The sequence below is a fragment of the Melospiza melodia genome (assembly GCF_035770615.1).
Source record: "Melospiza melodia melodia isolate bMelMel2 chromosome 7 unlocalized genomic scaffold, bMelMel2.pri SUPER_7_unloc_1, whole genome shotgun sequence".
NCBI lineage: Eukaryota > Metazoa > Chordata > Aves > Passeriformes > Passerellidae > Melospiza > Melospiza melodia.
The window spans coordinates 2850796-2867536 of record NW_026948497.1 but is presented as its reverse complement, the minus strand read 5'-3'; the positions used below and the strand labels follow the sequence as shown (position 1 = coordinate 2867536).

The 16741-nt window shown below is 51.8% G+C and overlaps 1 long non-coding RNA gene and 2 pseudogenes across 1 annotated transcript; 2 read left to right on the top strand and 1 right to left on the bottom strand.

Annotated features, from left to right (window-relative positions):
- Window positions 1-16741, top strand: part of LOC134432716 (uncharacterized) — an 899340-nt pseudogene that overhangs the window by 835371 nt on the left and 47228 nt on the right.
- On the bottom strand, window positions 3181-7708 carry LOC134432806 (class I histocompatibility antigen, F10 alpha chain-like; annotated as a pseudogene).
- Window positions 7864-10505, top strand: LOC134432862 (uncharacterized). The gene is made up of 2 exons (XR_010031426.1): window positions 7864-8012; window positions 9740-10505. It is a non-coding gene; the product is annotated as an uncharacterized LOC134432862 (long non-coding RNA).

The window sequence follows — 16741 nt, the reverse complement described above, 5'->3', positions numbered from 1 at the left end:
ATTTGGGAGATGTATTGTATTGGAAACAAGGGGGGGGAGGAGGAAAATGCTTTTGTAACGTTTTCATTGTCCTTGTGTGGTTTTTTTTTTTTTTTCCCTTCACTTGTAGTTATTTTCTTGTAGTTTAGCTAATAAAGTCTTCTTTATTTCTAAGTGGGAGCTTTGCTTATTCCTGGTCACATCTCACAGCAGACACCAGGGAGAGTGTATTTTCATGGGGGCACTGGCATTGTGCCAGTGTCAAACCATGACACTGTGCCTCTTCCTGGCTACAGGCAGGGCCCCCCTAACTCTGGTTATTATTTCTTTCCTGAGCATAAATGGTACCTTCACTTTAGTGGAACTCCCTTGGTTAGTGTTTCCCTCCTTGAGTTGATGCACCCATGATGCCAGGACAGAAGTGGGTTTCCCATCCCACCTTCCCATGTCTTCCCCATGGTCATGCAGGGAGAACCACAGGTCAGTCTCTGGGGTGCACCCTCTCTGTCTAGCTGGGGGACGTTGAGCTCTGACTCTGGGGCCTGTGACTTGCACTGGTGGGATGTGGGAATTGTTCCTCCTCCCTCACTATCTCCCTAAATCTCCTCTTTGAGTTCCTTGACCACGGAAGAGACATGAGCCAACATTGGGCCACTGATCATACTTTCATAATTCCTAAGCTTCTTGGCCACAGAACCCACTGTCTCTTGGTTGGTATCAGCATTAATCATTGCAATGAAGGTGGTGTATTGGGATGGCCCCAGATTTGCCAGACTCCACAACATTTGCCTTGTGCACCTGAACTTGTCGGGGTCATTTTCATGCTCTCCATCCCTCCCAAAGAGTCCCTCCAATACTGCCACTTCTCTCAGGCGTTGGATCCCTTCCTCAAGAGTTTTTCAGCACATTCTGTGGTGGTGGTCCTGCATTCTCTCCCTGTGGACAAACCTTTCTCTGACACTTATTAAAAGCTGCTCCCAGAGGGAAAGGGACCCTGGCTCCCTTACAAAAATCTGATTGGTACCTGAGTCCAGGGTCAGGGGTCCCAAATTCCTTGCCTCACCACCATCCAGTTGCACACCTGTACCCATAAGGTCCCAGATGCAAAGTAGCCAGGTTGTATAAGTCTCACATCCCCTTCATACAATGTCTTTGTGCAGATTTCAGAGATTTTGTAGGTCAGGGACTTGGTGATGATTGTAATCTCTGGGTCTCCTGAGGGTTGTGAGGACCCTCCCTTATCTGAGTGCTCTGCTTTCATCTTAGATCTCCTTGTTTCTACAGGGGCAACTGCTGCTGGCTGTGTCTGCCTTTGCAGTTCAGCTGGAACCTGGACAGTTGCAATATCTGTGGGTTCTGCTGCTGAACCATTAGACTCTCCTTCATCAAGGTGGGGGAGGGCTTCTCACCAGCTGGGGAAGTGTATTCCTTCAGCATCTGGCCTATCTCCTTCACCAGACCCTCCAGCAATCTGGGTGGTTCATATCTGAGGTGGGCTGTGGGGCAGGATCAGGCTCTGGGGCAGCAGCATCCCTAGACTCTAGTAGCGTATTGGGTTCTGGAGTAGGTGTCAGGGTGGTTATCCAGGTTAGTCTCCCCTTCTCTCTAAATGCTAAATAGAGCAGGCCTATCAGCAACTTCAGACACTGTATGATATCATTAATATTTAGAGTGGATCTGAACACTTCAAAAACTGGTGGGGCGGACCCAAAGAGATGGTTAAAGGGTTTGGAGAAGATTTCGCCCAGTGTCATTTCTTTACAGCAGGTGCCATTATTAAAGTAACCCCAGAAACATACAGTTAGGGTGTGATAGCTGTGAATCCATGTGCCTGCTTTCCAGAGGAAGTTAAAAATCCATTAATTCCTCACCTTATTCACCCATAAAACAAAACGGATAACAGACACGGTAGCCTTGGTTATAGGACCCATGTTTAGATAAGGGCCTACCAATGGGAGAAATACAGCCACGATCACATGCCACCCAAACCAGGGCAAGGTGGACCATATGGTGTCGCTTAATGAGGTTTCTATAGATGCACACAAAAAATCAGATTACTCAAGAACTGAAATTCCCTTTTTGTTTCTGTGCTCTTGGGTGCCAAAATCTGTCTTGGTTTGGAAAGACAGGAGTCTGCTAAGGAAGGCAGGAGCCTCCCCTGAAATGGAGAATGTAAACCCTCCCCACCCCTCCGAATTGCTATAGATTTTAAATTAAGGGGCTCTTAGGCAAAAATATGGGAGCAGTAAATAACAGTTCTTTACTAGGGAAAAATATAAAAGGATAAAATGAACAATGCAGCACACTAGAACAACACTGACAGAGTCAGAACACAACCTGACACCCTGTGGGTCAGGGTGTGGGTAGCAGTCCCATTGGAATTGTGACTGCAATCCTCCTGGAGTGTCAGGTGGGTTCTGCTGGAGTAGGGATCCTGTAGAAGGGTGGAGTCTTCTCTGAAGATCCAGGGGAAGAAGAGGCAGCTGCTGTTCCTTTGGGGATCCAGTGGAGAAAGCTGTTATTTTGCGGAGAAAAAAAAGAGAACCCCACAACTTTGTAAAAGTTGTGAAGTTTGGTATGTTTATTGCAGCGCTGGATGCATCTGGAGATTTCTCTCCCTAAAAGGTCATGCATACCTCCGAGAACTTTAGATCTCCTTTTATCTCCATTACAAATACATATGCATACAGTTTCACAATAGGCTCATACATATTAATTTTTATGGGCTCCGCGTGACATTTGCCACCAGTTCCCCTTTATCAAAAAGAATTCCTGGGTCAGGCCGGCCTGCCCTTGCAGTAGTTTCTGTTTTTCTTTATCTGTCTCCCCCTGTCTCCTCATTATCTCAGTTCTGCAGTTTTCCCTTCAGCTTTGGCCTTACAGACTTTTCACCCTTTTTAGACATTTCACCTAATTCAAAATGGATTTTTACTCTGGGGGATTTTTCACTCTGTCTCACTGTGCTGGTGTTCCAGAACCTCAAGATTATATCCAGGTAGGAATGCTTGGCTCTCCCCTCTGGGCGGAGCATCTCACACTGGGATGTTATAGTACTTATCAGTCAGGCAGTCACATTCAATAGTCTGTTTTCAGCAGGTATCTCCCAGGTTGTGGAAGAGATAAGGAAAACTGCCTACTTAACAGAAAACAACTTCCATACAGACAGTAAATAGAATACAAATTGCTTGACAATGCAGGATATTGCCTCAAGTAGATTTATTGCCCCAAGCAGGATAATTTCACACCAGAACTGAAGCATTGTGAATATTTGTGGTTCTTGGCTTTAAAACACTGGGAAATGGAAAACTGGAAATGGATCTGTTAGAAAGACCTGTGGGGTGGGTGGGAGCAGCAGGATCAGCTCTGGTGGCAGCTCTCAGCTTTCCTGGGAAGAGGGAAGGGGCCGGATCCAGCTCCATGGATCACTCAGGCAGTGATTGCTGCCAGGATAAGAGAGGGTCGTGGTGTCACCCTGTCCCTGTCCCCATTCCACAGGCTGGCCTGGCTGGAGCCCATGGAGAGCAGGACCTGCTGCAGAATCCCACGTGATCCCACCCCAATCTTGCCCCAGTCCGGCTCCATCCATCCCACCCAATTCAGAATTGGAATCCTTCCCTGATCCCACTCTATCCATCCTGGACCAATCCTGCTCCATCCATCCCACCTAATCCTGCTCCAGAATCCAGCCCCAATCCCACTCTACAGTTCAAGTTCCACTTGATCCCACTCTGGACGGACTCCTGCCCTGTTCCGTAACCCCTCCCTGATCCCAGTCCATCCATCCTGCCCCGATCCCCCTCTGGAATCCCACCCTGATCCTGCTCCATACCTGTGCTTGAGCTGTTGGTTCCCGTGTCCCTTCCTGCAGAAAGAGAAGATCCATGAGATTCCAGCACAGATCACACACTGGGATTAACCCCTGGATCCATCCTGGGATTTGCACAGAAGGGATCCAGAGCTGGATCCGCCATTGGAACTCACCAGCTGCCGGGTTGTATCCATTCCTGTCCCTCCTCCCTGTGGAAACAAAGTGGGATCAGCGTTGGTGGCACAGGATTCCCAGAACGGTGCCGGGTGGATTCGTGTCCCTTCCTGACCCCCATCCCGTGTGTTACCGGATTGGAGCTTCCAGACGCCGAATCCGATGAGGACAATGAGGACGAGGATGGCAGTGATGATGGACACAGAGACCACCATGGTGAGATTCCCGCCAGATGTCAGCTCTGGGAAACGTGGGATAGTGAGGAGGTGAGGGGAATCCCCATTTGGGAATTCCAAATTCCCAATCCCCACATTCCCAGCCTCACCCCAAGCGAAGATCCCAGGCTCTGGCATTCCAGGATGCTCCACCCTGCACCGGTACTGCTCCCGCTCCTCCGGCAGCGCCTCGATCCTGGCCCAGGTGTGGAAGGTGCCGTCACTGTTGGGAACGATCCTGCCCCACTCCGTCTCCTGATCCAAGGTTTCACCCCCCTTCATCCACCTGACTGCGATGGTGTTGGGGTAGAATCCGTACGCGTGGCAGGACAGGATCAGCGTCCTGTGTTCCTCTCTTCCGGACACATGGACATCAGGGGGCTCTGGAATGGGATAATGGTGAGGGACATCCATGGAATTCCCATTGGAACGGGATTGGGGTGAGATCTGACCATGGAATTCCCACTGGAATGGGATGGAGGGGAGATCTGACCACGGAATTCCATGGGAATGGGACTGAGGTGAGATCTACCCATGGAATTCCCACAGGAATTACCGTGATCCCAAGTCCTCCATTACCAAATCCCAAATCTCCACAGGAATTCTGCTCCCACCTTTGCGCTCCAGCTCCTTCTGCCCATATCCAACGAATTTCCGGAGCCATTCCGGGCATTCGTGCTTCAGGTAATTCATCAAACCCTCAGCCACCTCTTCCTGTTCCCAGCGCCTCCTGGTGATCTCAGCACCGTTGTCGGCTGCCATGAACCTCCCAGATCCCAGGTCAAAGGAGAGATGATCCCGCCCATCGTAGCCGATCTGCTGGGATCCATGGATGCTCCCGTCAGACAGGAGGTCACAGCCATAAACTCTCAACCTTGTGTGGAGACCTGGGGGGATTGTATCCACAGAGACCCATGGAATTGTGTCTCAGCCCCACAGATCCCCATTCCAGCCACAGAATCTGATGGAGACCCACAGAGCCTCATCCCAGCCCCTTGGAGCCCCATGGATCCACATCCCAACCCCATGGATTCCAACCCAGCCCCACAGATCCCATCCCAGCCCCATGGATCACAAGATATCCCATCCCAGCCTAATGGATCCCCATTTCAGCCCCTTGGAGCCCTGTGAATCCACATCTGAGACCTATAGATCCCACCCCAGCCCCATGGATCCCATCCTAGCCCTTGGATCCACATCCCAACCCCATGGATCCCAACCTGTCCCCACAGATCCCATCCCAGCCCCAGGGATCACAAGATATTCCATCCCAGACTAATGGATCCCTGTGTCACCCCCTTGGAGCCCTGTGAATCCACACTGGAGACCTATAAATTCCATCCCAGCCCCAGGGATCCTATTCCATCCCCACAGATCCATATTCCAACCCATGGATCACAAGATATTCCATCCCAACCTAATGGATTCCTATTTTCAGCTCCTTGGAGCCCTGTGAATGCACACCTCAGACTTATAGATCCCAGTCCAGCCCTATGGATTGTCACCCCAGCCCTACAGTTCCCATTCAAGCCCCCCAGATCCCATCCCAGCCCCATGGATCCCATTCCAGCCCCACAGATCCCCCCACTCACCCGCGCTCTGGTTGTATCACTCCCGCAGTCTCTCCAGGTCCCTGGCAGCCACCTGCTGGTTCCTCACATAGATCTGGTTCTCTCTATCCCAATATCCTGGCTCAGCTCCATCCTTCATCCACTGCGTCAGCAGCTCCACCTGGCCCCGCTTGTTGTGGTAGCGCTCGAAGGGGATCCCATCCACGAACCCCATGGTCATGTACTGGGGGATCCCCGGGCTGGGCTCCGACACTGCCACATCCAGGAAACGCAGGGAGTGGAGAACTGGGGGGACACGGAGATTTGGGGGGGTTGAGGGGATCATGGATCAATGAAAGGGGAACTGGGAGAGCTGGGAAGGGGGTTGGGGATCCTGGGGCCAAGGAAAGGGTGTGCAGGGTGGGAGAGGCGGGATGGACAGGAAAGGGCCTGCAGGGGGTCCTGGTGTCCAGGAATGGGGGCTCGGCGGGTTCCAGGGTTATGGGAGAGGAGGTGCAGGGACTGGGAGAAGTGGGATGGGGGTTCCAGGGGATCTCTGTGCCGAGGAAAGGGGGTCCAGGGATCCCCAGTGCTGAGGAAAGGGGTCACAGGGCGGAGAGAGCTGGGAATGGGAGAGGCTCAGGGGTCCTTTATGCAGAGGAAAGGGGGGGGCTGGGGCCTGAAAAAAGCAGGAATGGGGGTCCAGGGGGTCTCAGGGACAAGAAAAAGAGGAGGACTGGGGAAAGCAGGACAAAGGAGAAAGGGGGTGCAGGGGGTTGTTGGTACTGGATGAGAGGGTGCAGAGGGGGGCAGTGCCCAGGACTGAAAATTCAGGAGGTGTCCCAGAGCCCCGAATCCCCCTGGAACCTCCACAACCACCCAGGGACCTTCCTGGACCACGTGGGGACGTCCAAGGATCAGGAAACGGAACCAGGAGAGCCTGTAAGGGTCCAAGGTCCAATGAAGGGACTGGGAGAGGCGGGATGGGGGATCCAGGGGGTCCCTGTGCCCACCAAAGGGGGTCCAGGGGTCCCCGGTGTTCAGGGAAATGGGGTCTAGGAGCTGGGAAAGGCAGAAATGGGGCTCCAGGGAGTCCCTGGTCACAGAAAGGGGGGTCTGGGGCTGGGAGAGGCGGGCGGACGCAGTTTGGGAGACGCGAAAGAGAAAAGACCGAGGGAACGCCGGGGGAGGGGACGAGGGAAACGGGGAATTCCAGGGAGTTCATCTGGATCTCTCAGGATCCCCCCTGCGACGCCCTGGGACCCTCTGGGACCCCGTTTCGGGAAGCGGTTGGAATGGAAAACGGGGGGGACACGGAAAGTTGGGAGACCTGGGGGAATCCAAAGGTCAAGGAAATGGTCCAAAGGGTCTGAGAAGGGCGGGATGCCCGAAAAGGGGGGCAGGGGGATCCCAGAGCACTGACGGGGGTGTGGGGGGGATCCTAGTCCCGGATAAGGGGGTGAAGGGGGGTCCTGGTGCCCAGAAATGGAGATTCAGGGCTGACCCAGTGCCCAGGAATGGGGGTTCAGGGGGGTTCCCGTGCCGACATTCAGGGTTCAAAGGGATCCTGATCCCCAGGAATGGGAGATCCGGTGGGTCTCGGGGCCAGATAAGGGGGCGCAGGGGGTCCCGCTGCCAAGAAATGAACGTTCACGGGGATCCCCGAGCCCAGGAATGGAGTTCAGAGGGGTCCCGGTACCAGATAAGGGGAACAGGGGGTCCCGGTGCTGAAGGAGGGGATGGAGGGGGTCACAGGACCCAAAATAGGGCTATGGGGATTCCTGTGCCCGATAACAGAAGTTCAGGTGGGTCCCGGTGCCCGCAAATGGACGCTCAGGGAGCTCCCGGTTTCGGGGTTCCCACTCACCTTTGGTCGCGCCCCCCAGGTCCCCCAGGAGCCCCCAGAGCAGCCCCAGACCCAGCGCTGGAGCCATGGCGCTGCTCGGCTGCGGCCCCGCCCCAGCCATGGCCCGGCTCCCACAGCCGCCTCCGGCCCCGCCATTGGCCCCGCTGTCTCCCGCCCGCCAATGGCAGCCCGATCTGTCAGTGACGTCATCGGTCGTCGGGCAGATCCCGGTCTCGCAGGTTGGGACGCGGAAGCGAAAGGGACCGAGGAGGGCGGGGCGGGGAGGGGACGGGGGAATTGCAGAGAATCCCTCTGGATCCCGCTGCGACCGCCGTGGAACCCTCTGAGAACACCTGGGAACCCCTGGGACCCCCTTAAGGAAGCGCCTGGAGGGGAGAACTGGGGGGATCCGGAAATTTGGGAGATCTGGGGGTGCAAAGGTGAAGGAAAAGGGCGGGTCTGGGGTCTGGGAAGGGCGGGAGGGCCGGGCAGGGGTGCGGGGGGTCCCAGAACACGTGAAGGGGGTCCAGGAGGGGTCCCAGTCCCGGATAAGGGGGTGCAGCGAGGTCCCCCTGCCCAGGAACGGAGGTTCGGGGAGTCCTTGTGCCCAGGAATGGGGGGTGAGGGCAATGGGGGTTCCAGGGGGTCCCTGTGCCCAGGAAAGGGGGTGCAGGGCCCCCGGTGCTGAGGAAGGTGATGGGTGGGGGCTGGGGAAGGCGGGAGGGGGGGGTCCAGGAAAAGGGGGTGCGGGGGGGCATTGGGGCTGGATAAGGGGGTGCAGGGGGATCCCCGGGCTGGATGAGGGGAAGCAGGGGGATCCCGGTGATGGATAAGGGGGTGCAGGGGGGCCCTGTTCTGGATAAGTGTTTCATTCTTGTTGTTATTCATATTTCTCAAGTCCCATACTGTAGCAAGCTGTTTTCTCTGCAACACAGTTCTTCATGTGTCTTCTTAGGGGCTCCTCCTGGGCTCTCGACCCACCCCTTTTATCCCAGCTATCTTTACGAGCCACAGCTGCTGCCCGACCAAGGACTTCGCAGCTGTGACTCATTTAGAATAGCTAGGACCCACTTATGTAACACATAGGACTCTCACTACATTTCAGTTGTTGTATTCTTATTGCTGTTATAACAATACATATATTCACAGATAAGATATATCCACAGATAAGGGGGTGCAGGGGGGTCCCTGTGCCTGAGAATGGAGGCTTTGGGAGGGTTCCAGTCCCGGATATGGGGGTGAACAGGGGTCCTGGTGTTGAATAAGGGCATGCAGTGGGGTCCTGGTACCCTGGAATGGGGGTTCAGGGGGAGTCCCTTCCTGGGAATCAGGGTTTGGGGGGGTCCCGGTGCTAGATAAGGGCCTGGCTGGGATCCAGTGCAGGGGGTCCTCGTTCACAGGAATGGGGGACTCAGGGGGGTCCTGATCCTGTTCAGGGTGTGAAAAACAAAACTCACTGCTTAGAGTTTTTAAAAGTTTAATAGTAATAGTAAGAGTAAGAGTAATAGTAGTAATAATAATAATAAGAAGAATAATAACAATAACAATAAAAATCCAGAAAAGGACGATATTTCCCCCCCCCCTCCCATGCGCTGGAGTGCTCTTGGCAAACAGCCAAAGAACACAGGGGTGTACATAGACAATGTTATCTTTATACTGTTACATTGCTGAGATATATGCACATTCATATGTTTCATGCATTATTCAAAAATTCTTGTGAACTTTCTGATGTTTTGGGAAGTTCTTTCTTTGACTTCTTCACACTCCAGCTTATCTGCACAACATCCTGTGTGTCAGGTCAATATATTTTATTTCTTTTTGTGTCTCCATCCTGCTGTTTCACATCCTCTGATAAGGATGCAGTATGGCCTCCCTAATTTTAACATGGTATTGTCTAATTGTCCTCTGGTGCTCTGCTTTGTGTCACGGTTATCTTATTACTTGGACAGGCTGGTCAGTGGATGGCCTTACACTGTTTTTAGTTACACAAAAGCCTTTTTCACATCTTATGTTTTGCTAAGTCCTATTGAATCATGAGTTTAAAGGGTTAGGATTTTAGCTGAGTGTTAGAACCAATTCATATTGAAGTTAGATACACCAATGTTAGGTTAATGATTATTGGATGCTTAAGCTAAAGCTAATTGTTATATTATGAGCTCATTTGTAGAAAGAAGTGGAGCAAGTGAACCATTATAGGAACATACTGAAACCGGTAGAACAATGCCCAGCACCTGATGAAGACCTTCCTGACTTCATCCCTGGGACCACTGGCCCAATTTGAGACCACCGACCCAATTCAAGAGAAGAATTGCGCACGCGTGAAGGATTAATAACCTCATTTTAATACAATGCGGGGATGGGAGGTGCTGGGGTTATGTATATGTATTATTTTGGGAAATAAACAGGAGGCAAAAATCCTTATGTAGTGCGGTCATGCATTTTGAGAATGACTCCCCTGTGCTGCCCACCAGTGTAATAAACATGCAACTTTCTAACTTTTGACTAGTTAGAGAGACTTTGTCCATGATCCTCAGTTTTAATGATTCAGTTACAAAGCCAGCCAGGAGGAGGCTCTGCTGGGCTGTGAGACCAGCTCAGGTCATGGACCCCCTTGGTGCATCCTGTGGAGAAGTGGCTACATGACAGAAATCACGTAGACATTCGCTTGTTAGCCGACCAGGAGTTGGGAAAGTACCGAACACAGCTAGTTGGAGTTTTTGCACCTGCAAGATAGCGTGTCCTTGGGCCTAGCTGGGTATGATAACAAGTGGACAGAGAGACGTGGGAAATAGAGAATGTAGGCCCAAAGGAATGAGGAAGAGTTGATGGTATAGTTTAACCAATAGTTCGCTTGGCTTACAGAATATTCATAAGCTTATTACTTGCTGTATAAGTGTCTGATGCTCTCTTCAATAAACGGAACTTGCTGTTGACTCACATTGAGCCCCGAGTTTTCCCTGCACCTGACAAATGGCTCATCCCCGACAAAGGCCGCATTCTGCAACAGCACCCCCAGGATATTCCTGGAAGAGTGGGCTCTGCTGCACAGACTGTTCATCCAGCAGCAGACAAGGACCCCTGACTACTAAAACTCCAGACAAAATGGTATGTTTAAAAATTGAGACAGTTTTAAACAGTGACCGGTAAGGCGTGGTCAGGAGAGGCCCTTTGGTAAGTCGTGGGAGATGTCCCACGTGCAATTTGTGCCTCTGTAGTGTGCTTGCAAGCTGAAGTTGCAGTTGAAATCTGGTTGCCAGAAGAAAGAGTTGTTGAACTGTTGTACTGAGCTCGGGCTTTTGGTGCTGCCATTTGTTTCAGCATAGAGAGCTCAGTTTGCCACCAACTGGGGCTAGCAGTCGTAAGGGCAAATGCTGGTCTAAGGTTGTTATAGCTGAGTTGGTGTGTGTGGAAAGAAATACCCCTTTCACAGTGAGTTTGTGTGTGTGAACTTTCTAGTTTTGGGGAGCAGCATTTGCTGTGACACCTGGTGTTTGAGTATAACCAGTCTTTATAAGGCTTTGTGTTCAGGTGTTAACCAATCCTTTGCCTGTGGGACCTGGGAGGCGAGGATCAAACGCTGTAACACGGTGCCTTTGTGGTCCCTGTCCTTGTGGAGTTTGCAAAGATGCAACTTTGGATTCATCTGGTGTAGTGTGAGATTTTGCTGACTATTGTGTAAAAGTTACAATTGTAACAAGCTGGTAATTTTTGTTGTGTGTCATCTTTGTTAAGCTGTGTATTAAGCTTGAGCCTGAGTCAAGAGGGTTAAGCCACCCTTTTAGAAGGGTTTTAACTTAAACTGGTCTTTGTGGGTTGTCAGAGCTGTAACAGAGACAGCTTGTTATAAGTTGATTCCCAAGACTTGAGGTACAGGAGAGCTGTGTGGGTTTTTTCCCCTGCATTGTGGTAATTTGATTCTTGGGACTGTATAATTCTGTATGTGAGATTTTAAGATTTTGTTTGCAACAAGTGCAGCATTTTATGTGGAAAAACTAGTGTGGTGATTTATGTGCATTAAAGCAAATTGAAAGAATTCCAGGAATTCCCCCCCGCGCCCATTTGTGGTGTTTGTGGGCATATCAGATTTTTTCCTGTAACAGAGACAGCCTTTTTATTTATTTTATTTGTGGTTAGACAGATTAAAGGAATCCCTTTACCTTGGCAGTGTGAAAAGTGCATATTATATGTCTCTATGCAGATATAAAATACTATATGTATTTTGTTGTAGTGATTAATAGGGCAGTATCAACATTTTAACAGTGTGGTAAATGCAGTTTTCTAGTTAAGGTAGGAACTATGTATGTGGGATATTTTTAAAGAAAGGAATGAGGTACTTGCACCAGATAGCAGCCACAGGACACCTATATCTTTCAGAGAAAGAGAATTTACTGCTCTCTTATCAGAAGAAACGAACTTCTTCCTGCCTTGCTCAGCCATGAAGACGCCGCTGAGGATTAGGAGGCAGAAGTTGACACTGACCAGACAGAATCCTTTGTTTGAATGGAATTTATGCATCATGTATGAGGTGTATGAATATGCAACAGGCTATTGCTTTTAAGGGTTAATCCTCTGTTAATGGGTGTCCTTTTTCGGGTTTATTTTGCCCAGAAAAGGTACCCGGTCCTCCATAACTTTCTTCTTATTGTCTCGTATTGTCCTAATCTCAATTGTTCAAATTTATATTACTCTAATTATATTACTATTTTTATGACAATTTTATTACTATTAAACTTTAAATTATTTTTTTAAAGTGATGGGCGTTTTTCACAATGGAGGCATGGGAGGAAAAGTGGATTTAAGGGTCTTCACTTAGTTCTCATTATTCTGGTCTGAGATTTTGGAGTTTTCTGTCAGAAATCGCTCCCTTCCCCCACTCATCCTCAGAGCTTTGCGCAGTTTTCCTTTTCTTGCGGTAAATTAAAGCGGTGCACTAATGCGCCTAATTAGGGGCAGGAAAACTGAGGGCGTTCCTCGGAGCCGGAGCCACCGGAGCCGCAGGGGAAAGCCGTGGCGGGAGGTGCGGAGAAGTTTGTTTGTGTTTTCAGCTCAATCCCCTCGGGCCCGGGCCCGTTCCAGGGCTGCTCCTCAGCTCCGGCTCTGCCCTCACGCAGCCCGGGGCGCCCTGAGAGCGCAGGGCGGGGCTGTGCCGTGTGCAGAGCCCGCCCCTGGCTGTGATTGGGCGATGGTGCCGTCAGTCGTGGTTGTGGCGCGCTGATTGGTGGGAGCGGGGCGGAGCCGGGCCCCGATGGCGGGCTGAGAGTGGCCGTGGCTGGGCAGCGGCGCCGTTGTCGGAGCGTGTGTGCGGCCCGTGAGCGGCGGCAGCGGCCGGAGCGCGGTGAGGCGGCGGCGGAGCTCGGAGGCGGCCGCAGCGCAGGTGGGAGCCGCGCTGGGTTGTGCGGGGTCTCGGGGCTGGCTGCGGGCCTCGGGGGCGGCAGGGGGCTCGGGCGGGTTCGTTGTGCCGTGTCCTGCGCGTGTTGCCGCTGGCGTGAGGGCGCTGCGGGAGCGGCTGCCCGCGGTCTCCTTGCGGCCGCTGCCTCGGCAGGAGCCGCTGCCGGAGCAGCGCTGGCTCGGCGCGGTTGCTGTGGCTGGGACAGAGGGGGCTGCCCCGTGCCCGGGGCTGTGCGGGGGTTTCTGTGCGCAGAGGAGACAGAGGAGTCCTGTAAAAGTGACTTTATTGCTGAGCAGAGGGAGAGGCCGTGGGGCATTTGCCGTGCGCTCTCTGCCATTGTTGTAGTTCGCAGCCCCTTTTTTATTCTCATTTTGCTGGCCTCATCTCCCTCTCCCTTTGCCCACTGGCTGAGGTGCTTGGAAGGTTCACACCTCCCCATCCGCCATCTGCATGTCCTCGTTAATGTGCACCCCCACTTTTGTATAATAGCCGATATTCACGGCTCTATTAAGTCTTTGTTCTTCTGGAAGTTCAGGAATTTAGCGGGACTTTCTGTGAACAGCAGTCCATGTTAATTAGTAACAGTTATTGAAGCTGGTGATTTCGTCCCTTACTTCCTTATCTACAAGTCCCTGGCCCCTCACTCAGCTGCTGAATGAGCTGCACTCTCAAGGTGTGGAGCATGGTAAAAAGATGAGAGTTGCTGTAGCACGTCAGAGGAGAAACAGCATTCGTTTAACCCATGGTCTGCCAGGGAGCCACAAAACTGTGTCCCATTCCCATCCTTTCCACGTTTGCACCAATACATGAGCTGCTTTCTTGTTTCCGTTGTTGTTTTGTTTTTCACCACGTTTCCTTTGTCATCTGTTTGCCAACAGCAGTTTGAGACATTTAATTTTCCACAAACCCTTATTTTTCTGCTAAGAGATGATCTAATCTCATCCCATGGTTAAGTGTTGTGTTCCTCATTTCAGTGGGTTTGTCAGCAGGAAGGTCAGGAGCTGCAGCTGTTTGGTTGGTGATTATTGCAAGGACAGCTTGTAATCTAATGATGGCATTGAAATGAGAAATGGGTTCTGTGGCTCCTGATATGAATTAGTTTGAGTTCCCAGGGGCTGGTCCATGGTGTTGTAGGATTTGTTCTGCTGGCCGTTCATCTTTTCCTGGTTTTGGCTGCTGTCTCCAGCCAGGGCTGCATCAATTGACTGCCTTTCTCTAATTAAATCATCAAATCCTTGGATTCCCAACTGATTTCCCTGAATTTTTGGTAGTAAAAAATCCCCAGTGCTCTAATATATCCTACATAACACAGACAGTGCCAGCACATGTTGGAGTGGGCAGAGGGATGATTCCCTCCTTTTATTTATAGTGAAGTTTTCCCAACATTCCCCATTTGCTGTTTCCCTTTGCAGCTTCACCCATTTCTGTTGCAGGGTCAGATATCCTCCCCCTGGGGTCTGCCTTGAGCTGTGCAAATTCCATCAGTGCCAGCAGGCAGAGCTTGGGGTGAGGGGCAGAGGGAATCAGCCCAGTTCCTGCCCCAGGCAAGAGACCCAGGTGCATTGTCCACACTTTGCCCAGCAGTGTTCATTTGCTTCTCTAAAGCTCCTCTGGAGGCTGCCTGGAATGAAGCTTGTCTTCCTGCTGCTGGGAAATGTTGATGTTTTGTTGCTGGTCGTTATCTCTGTGGGTGTCTTTTGGGCTGTTCCCAGTCTGTTCAGGTGTTAAACTCATCTCCATTGAGTGGTGTAACATCCCTTAAATAAAACCTTTAAAATTCCTTTCCCCAAGGCAAAGACAAACCAAGCCTGAGCAGAGAAAGAAGATTTAGAAGAACCAAACTCGGTACGTTTTTCAGCAGTGCAATGGCAGGCAGCCCAGAGTGTGGGTGTCAGTGAGCCCCAGAGTGGAATTGTGCCGTGGTGTTCCCCAGCAGCTGTGGCAGTGCGGGCCCAGCCAGCGCTGAAGCTGCAGCAGTGGCAGCAAGGCTTGGCCCCAGGGGCTGGAGATGGCAGAGGAGGGTGGCCAGGATTGCAGAGGATTCCAGGCGAGGATCTGTGGGCAGGCGCAGGGGCTTGGCCCGCTGTGGAGCCCTGGCTGCTGCTGCGTTGCCTTCAGGGCAGGCTCAGGGGCGGCCTCCCATCCTCCTGCTGCGGGCGGGAAGTGCAAATCTCCGGGGCTTCAGAGCCCTTGAGGCCAGGCTGAGGGGTCCCCCGTGTTGAGCTGTGCTGGCGGCTGTTTCTGGCCTCAGGGTCACTTGGCATGGGCCCCTTGGCCACCAGTGGTGCTGCTTTGCACTCCTTAGGCAGGAGCCGATGTCCTGGCTGGGTGTTGGCAGCAGCAAAGTGCCAGGGCAGGCTCTGTGCCAGCCCAGCTTCCTGTGGGAGAATATCCCTTGATATCTGCTCCAGTGGTTGCTGAAGCAGTGAGAATTGCTTTTGCCCCCCTGTTAGGTGCCATGGTGTCAGCAGAAGATGTTGAAGCCTTCCTGCTCAGGGCATTTCAGTGCCAGGCTCTCACAGGCACCCACAGCTCTGTGGGTTGAGCTGAGCATGGGGCGGTGACCTGCGCTGTGTCTGATTCCCCTTCCTTAATAACAGCCTGTCTTGTAGCTCCTTTCCATTCTGCTGCCCTTGCAGAGCCATCCACAAACACATTTTCTCCCTCAGGCCAGGGAATGTCCCATCATCAATCTGTCCCAGCCTGGGTCTGGAGCTCCGTCCCTTGAGTGCAGTCCTGGGTTCCTTTCCAGCCCCTCTCCAGACTGTTCAAACAGGAGGCTGGGTTAAACCCTTGCCCTGTCCTCAATTCTAAATCCTCCTGTGCCATTGAACAAGTTTCATACTGTAATAACCAAGCCCTGCTCGGTATTTAGAAGCTCTTTTGGTTGTCAGACCTTTAAATTGATGCCAGACTTGAACTATAGGAGATCCTATATAGGGTTAAATATTTTAGCACAAGAATTCCTTTGGCAAGACCCTGTTTAATATCCACCTGTAATTCAAATTCTTTTTCTCTGTCTGGAAGGCCCAGACCAGCCGCCTCAGGTAACCTTCATTTTAACACTTGAGAATTCTGTGTTTCCTCCTCCTGTCCATCCATCCAGTTTGTTGACTGGCAGGATAGGAGTGTTGTAGGGAGACATCCTTGGCTCCAAAAGCCCTGCCTTTAACATGGACACAATCCCAGGCTGTGTGCCCTTCCTTCCCTCTCATGGAACAGGGTATTCCTTGTCCTGGTTGCTTTAAAGTAATTTATAAAGACTCCATATCTAATTTTCCCTCTTTCCCTGGGGCTGCCCACACTTTGAGGTTCACATCAGCATGGGCCTTGTCACATTTTGGCACAGAGGTAGAACAGAACTAGCCTCTGTATCCCTTTTACAGTATTAAAATCCAGCTCTCAAATTCCTTCCTAGTTAATAAAACATTCCTTTACTATTTTCCCTTTCAGGTCTAAGATTCAGAGTGGATTGAGAGGCCCCTGTGTCCATCAGGAAATGCCTCCTCTCGATGTAGACCCACTCTGAATGTTCTCAAGGGCTGCAGTGTGGTGGGTCCCTGGTGTGATGGAGCTGTGACAGCCCTGCCAATCCATGTCCATCAAGGGGTGGACTTGCTGGTCCTGAGGGTGCTGCTGTCTGTGCTTGCAGTGTCCTTGTGCCCTGCAGCTGGAGCCCTGGTTCCTTGCCAGGGGCTGTTTTGGTGGGCTCTCCCCTGCCGAGGAGGGCAATGCCTCTGCCAGGTGCTTGTGGCCGAGCCCGTGCCCTGGGTGCTGGGG